The sequence below is a fragment of the Anopheles stephensi genome, chromosome 3, assembly GCF_013141755.1.
Source record: "Anopheles stephensi strain Indian chromosome 3, UCI_ANSTEP_V1.0, whole genome shotgun sequence".
Classification (NCBI taxonomy): Eukaryota; Metazoa; Arthropoda; class Insecta; order Diptera; family Culicidae; genus Anopheles; species Anopheles stephensi.
In genome coordinates this window covers 69,486,333-69,492,781 of record NC_050203.1, presented here as the reverse complement: position 1 = coordinate 69,492,781, position 6,449 = coordinate 69,486,333, and the positions used below count along the sequence as shown (strand labels likewise).

At 44.8% G+C, this 6,449-nt stretch overlaps 1 non-coding gene across 1 annotated transcript; it reads right to left on the bottom strand.

Annotated features, from left to right (window-relative positions):
- Nucleotides 1-3,755: 3,755 nt before the first annotated feature.
- On the bottom strand, nt 3,756-3,827 carry Trnap-agg. Its single transcript has one exon. It is a non-coding gene; the product is annotated as a tRNA-Pro (tRNA).
- Between the last annotated feature and the right edge of the window lie 2,622 nt (nt 3,828-6,449).

The window sequence follows — 6,449 nt, the reverse complement described above, 5'->3', positions numbered from 1 at the left end:
TCGATGCCCGGGAATGTCCGGCGCGTAGAAATTTAGTCATTTTTCGCCTCCCGAAAAACCTTTGCGCCGTGTACCGTACTGTTGGCGCGTGATTTCTTTTTCGTTTCTACCTTTCTTGAACGCCTTTTTCATGAATGGAATGGGACTGTTCAAACCGGTCAGACGCGATTGCGACCGATGAACCGGTTAGCCGTGCGTTATTATTTATGAATGGATTAAAATATCCAAACAGAAAATGATCTCAACGATTTCTGGAGAATGATCAAGAATTCATAAAACCGATCGACCCAAACGGTCACCCTCTACGAAGCTCAGATGGTGGAAGAGCTGTAAGGGTTTGTTGTCTGCCCACCCCGAAGAGAAAGACACGGGCCAGGCACGGCAACAGATTTGCATGTTTCGTGCATTCGTTCGACCCGCATCTCAGCGGTTCGTAGCGGTGTTGATATTTTATTTTAATGTCATATTTTATAACAATTTTCATAATTTGGGGCTATTCGTTCGGGTAAAATATGTCTTCCGTTTTTGTCACGACGGTGAGCCCATTGCTGGCCTGAGTTGGTAGGAAGGAAGAATGGCGCACTCTCAGAAGTAGAAGATTGAGCGTGTTTGGAACAAGCAAATGGGTCGAGGTTTGTCTTGCTTTTTTGTTAAGAATAACCTTTTCGTTTGCTATTTTATTCGCACCTTCTCGGACGCTCTTTCTCCCTTCATTACTGGGGGGACAAAATGAAACAGAAATTTAAAAAATGTCTGTTTAGCCAACACAACCCAGTAACGGAGTCTCGTGTTGGGTTTGGCACGACCAATATATGTGGTCGCACTAAATTCGTTTGGCCATCCTAACGCTTCCAACCGAGTGACAACTGCACTTAAGTTATATTCTCGCACTATTTTTGGCACCTTTCGCGAGCGCACCGGTACGGCCAATCCCCATGTGAGGCCTGGAATATCGTATTACGCGTCTCGATTATGATTATTAAATTATAATTCATGCACGGGCCTTTTCTTTTGGGGAGTTGAATTTCTTGCCTTGGAATTTTGGTATGGGAGCTGAATGAGACACCCCACGGGGTGGCAAATGGGAGTCACTTGATTCATTTCTTCGAGCCTTCACGACACGGCCTTAGTGTTGGGTGGTGGAAGAGAGATAAATCTTGCGCTCGCAGAACAAATGTTACCAGCTTGAAGCTTGGAAATCCGAGGAGCTGGTCGAATGAAACAAACCTGACGATTATGATGGTGATGATGTACTCCAATAAAAATGAGGCCCGTTCATTGCTGTCCCATAAACATGCGTGCCTTTATTTTTGCTTAAATTTACTACTGTACATATGTCCTGGGACAGGATTCGCCCAACGCTCCCGAAGCTACATTAAACATCCTCTAAAATCAAACCAAGCGAACAGATTCATAACTCATGAGCCTTTTCTTTCATCAAATTCTTCCTCAAACGCCGAATGAGTTTATAGTCATGCCATTGCTTAACGCTTCGATTCCTCACCCGAGCTGCCGTGCAGTTGGTGCATTCATACTTTAATTACTCATTCATCTTAAATAACATGACTGAGCTGCTTACGTAAAACTCGCTCTCTAAAAACGACTACGCACTACGCCTGCATCTTCACCAGGTTCAACAGTGCTGCAAACACACACACACAAACACTAATTCATTCTCCATTCTCAATTCACCCAACACTGAAGCCGAGAAACAAAGGGAATGCTCATCCGGGGACCTCCCCCCCCCCCCCCTCTCCCATTAGCTTCATCTTAATCTGCCGTCTTTCACGAGTGTTGAATGAGAAATCTTCACCCCCGAGAAAAGGAGAAAATTGTCAAAACGAAAACATTTAGATAGGAATCTTCGCAGAAGCACACCCGGCCCGAACTGGGCTCCAAAAGGTCCTTTTCGAGTGTGGCTGTCTTCGGCGTGCTTGAAATATCGTTCCTTAGACAGTTTCGGAAGGACCGAACGGCGTAGAACGAATCCTTCATCGGCTCCCTGTGACGCTGACTTACGAATTTCTCGGTTGTTAATCTTCACTAATCTGTGTAATTTATCTTTTGACTTTTATAACCAGGAAAACTCGAGCACGAAACGGGTCGCCTCAAAGGTGCCCTCGGAAAATGGGGACGGACCCTCCGTGGTGGAGCATTTGCTCCGCCGGTCGAAGTGAACTGGAAACGGCAGATTGGCTTTGTGATGGTAAACTTTTCGGCACATAAACTGTGCCCAAACGATGAAAACATCGAACCGGAAAACACCAAGGGTGACTATCCCTTGGTCCAAAAAGGGGGGGAGGCGAATCTCTCGGTAGTCGGTAAACTTCTGGCGGCGACTTCTGGCTGGCTGTGCTCTAGACTGGCCAGAATATCGCCATTGTCTAGCTACTTGCCGACACACAGACACAAAGCCCGTTGGCGAAGAATTGGCTGGATGGAACCATACTAAGGTCACGTTTCGTTGCCTTCCCGAGTCCAGACCCGCTAGAGAGAAAAGTTTTGCCCACCGCTCGGAAACTTCTTCTCGACAAAAGCGACCCCCCGAAGGCGAAAAATGACCGAATGCTGTGAGCGTGTAGAAGATTTCTCAAAATTAGATCCAGATAACACCGTTCGCCCCGAACATTCCCAACCCCCGTTTCCCTTCAAACCTGGCGAATCGCCCCACTCTACAGTATTGGTGCGGGTTTTAGCATAAGTATGTGTTGGCGTGACGATAGTGTGCTAGTGGTTGGCTTTCGATGAGAAGGTGTAAAGTTTTGTGTCTCTGCTATTTATCGGAAGGGCTGCCAAAAAATCCCTGCTCCGATTCCGTACTCCAACACACAACCCCTACCCCGCCCCATTACTCTTTTTCTAATAGACCGGGCTTCGGTACGGTACTTTTGGTTAGTGTGTGAGTGTGTGGTGCTGTTTTGGGGACGTCTTGCCTCCTGAAGCCGGCAATCAACGGCAAGATACCCGAGTAACAAACTGCTCTGTGAAAGTGTTAACAATTATGAGAAACAGTGCCTTCTAAGCTGTTGATGGGAGTTGAGAAACTGTGCCGGAAGATCGAACATTCCAGCATGTGGCACACCTGAGGACGCACCGAAGTGTTGGCTGTAAGCTGGAAATGCAATCAGATCATCATGCACACTTTTACTAAAATTTACAGTCGTTGTTTTTTTAACATCAATTCAATTTACTTAATAGTAATTTGTATCTCTTAAAATTATAATTAGTATAATGCTCAATCTTTGAACCGAAATATAAAGAGGTGTTCTTCTGAATATAGCTAAACTAAGAGGTCTAGACCTGCTGCAGAAGACATCTCTCACATTCCAGCACTGTCGCTTGCTAAGACCTATTAAGATCTTTAGAAGCGTCAACTCCAATCCTCAGAAAAACTCTAATACTCCTTTTCAACTTGAGTCTTTCAGGTCCATACAGGAGGCTAAAAATCCTGGCAACCGGCTGGGTTGTCTGGTACCATTCCCATGACATGGCCAACTAATCGCAGTCGGACGGATCTCCACTATACTTACTCAATACAAAGCACCTTTTTTAATATAATTTTTAGATAAAAATTAAGTCCAGTACCGACTTGGTATCACACTATATACCAATATATCCGTAGTTTAATAAGAAAATCAACCCTAGTTCACATAGACATAATAATATTTGAAAAAAAAGACTGAATAGTTTTAAAATTGTATCACCAAAGCGTTTGATTTGTCGAATATCGATCTCAAAAAAGAGTTACGAGACGTGGGCTCGTCCGGGATTTGAACCCGGGACCTCTCGCACCCTAAGCGAAAATCATACCCCTAGACCAACGAGCCCGTTGTGGTGGGGTGGTGCTAGTAAGCTTTCATTGGCCTTTCTAATGAGTGAAATACCACCCACAATTGATTGCAAAAATTATTTAAAAATTTTAAGGTAAATATTATTTTTATCATCTAACTAGTTTGCTAGCATTTTTCAAGAACCAAACATTTGCTTCTAGTAAATAATTGCCTCCCCCTTTATATTGGAATTGAAACATTGGAAAATAGTCGTAAAATCGTCCCAAACCTTCTCTCTTTTGACCTACTAACCCTTCTATCAATAAAATGTTTCTCCCTTACTGATATTAACCTACATTCATATGAATAACCGAACAATAACCGAACAATTGAATTATTGTATCAGGTGCCGTCCCACAAAAGGCATATCCTCATTACACAATGATCCCGTGTAAGGATCATAGGAAAAGATCTAATGCCCTAGTTTTAATTATTTCTTTACCGCACATTTACAGCCAACCCTTGGGATCGTAAAACCGTCCAAAAACTGGACCGTCACAAATGGCTGGAACCGAGTTTCTGGGAGATCAATCACCAAAATCGAAAATGAGGTCCCGATACAAGTGTGTCATGCAGCTAAAGTTTAAAACACCCATTAGGAGTCTGTTTGGCGAAGTTAACCCCAAACGATCCCTGAAAGAAATCTTGATCCTTTTCGGGGGGTGGGGGGGGGGAGGGTTCCTTAAAAGGGCGATTCCTTGCTCGAAAAGGGCGCCATAAATGTATTAATGATTTTATTTGTTTAGCTACCATTCTAATTAAATTTTACCATTACCCGGGCCAGTTCGGTTTGGACCATAAACTGTCCCATGCCTTCCGGCCAGGCCACTCGGTATCCCACTAGCCTTGTTTTCGTGAGGACAACCGTCGCCACCGTAACGCATGTGTCCACACGCACCCGGCGGTATAAAATGTAAATGTGAATCCTAAATTTATGATACAGCAGCAGCCCAGGTTGTAGGTTTTTGCTTGTTGGAGAATTTATTATTCCAAAATCGTAAAACTGTTCACCGAATCGATCCGAGGCCAGCGTTCGAAAGTGTTCTGTGTTTTTGGGGCGTCCGTTGCATCGGTTTATCCAGCGTTCAAATCTGCTCCCGGCACGCCAACGAGTACGATGGATGTAGCTCCCGCGACTAGACAAATGTCCGTGGCAAATTGAGCCACTCTATGCGCTTGCCCGGCTGGACTGAGGAATCTAGTCACACACCTAGCAGCACACTGTTGGTGGTATTATGGTGGGAATGCGTGTTTCTCCGGCAATTCGTTTCGGGAGCAGAAACAGTTCCAGTTAACGCAAAGCCACCGTGTTGAGTTCTGAAAACCTAGACAACTAGGCCAGAAGCCACAGAAAAAGAGCTTTGGAAATTTAATTAATTGGCTCACATTAAGCGCGCATTGCATGCGTGAGTTTTGGCTTTTTTTGTGCTTTGTTTTTTTTTCTACTACTCCCCCCCACGGGTGCCTTTACTTTTCATTACGCCTCCATCACCGAGGGGCCACACATATAAACAACAAAAAACGGTCGAAACGGTCCGTAATTCAATAACGATCACAAATGGCCGAATATTTATTCTTGCCTGCTTGGGTCTGCCCTTAATCAGGTAACGTCCCTTCTGGCGCATCTGCGTAATAGGCGATCATGGACTCTAGTCTAGGTCGTTCGATGATGGTGGTGCCCGACCGGCACCTAAGTCGTTACGCCGATCCGGGGCTGACTAATGGTATTAATTTTTCCAACTGTCAAAATATAGTTGAACTCAGCTTTCCCCGGCCCATCCCGATGGGAATCGCTCAAACGGCGCGTTTTCAATTAAAGAAGCAGCCCCCATGATGCTGAGAACAATGCTGAGAAAGTTCGGAAAATGTGTCTATAAACGTAAAACAAGTATTAAAATATTATACTTCAATTGTGTAAAATAAATCCTGATGAGTCTCTAAAAGCTATTTGACCAGGTTTTTCCTCAGCGAAAGAGGCAAACAAAGTTAATGACCAAGAAAGTAGTCACCAAGCAAAAAAACGAATCCCGAAGCGCAAAACCGAGATAAAAGTTAGAAAAAGTTTTTCTCTCCCACTCCCAACCCACCTTCAACAAATCACCACCCCATCCACCCGCTTTTCCCAGCGAGCCGGTCGCACCAACTCGGATAATTGGAAACAAATTTGTCGGTTACTGTTCCTTTTTTCCCCGAACGCGCACGGTGGTGGCCACATGCGTCACCATATAAAAATGGACCATCATAATCGCCGGTGGGAGAAATCTACACCCTCGTTTATCCAATCTCACCCTTCGAAACGACACTCTCCCGTTCGTCCAGAGATTCGTCCCCCACAACCGCAAAACTGAACCGGGCTGCAATGCAAACAGTTCGACTCGGTTCACTTTTATGATGATCCTGTTAAAGTGATTATCATAAAAGTTATCATAATTCTATTATCTACGGCAGATTTGACTTTCCCTTGTGCGGGCATCCCTTTTTGGCAGTATCTTCCCTGATGGGGGAGAGGGAAGATCCTGTGCGCAATCTCAGCACATCAAGCCAATCGCCGAACACCGGGACGCTGAACAACCTGACCGCGTTTAAGGGGTGACGTGGGATGATATGTGGGCTCAACAG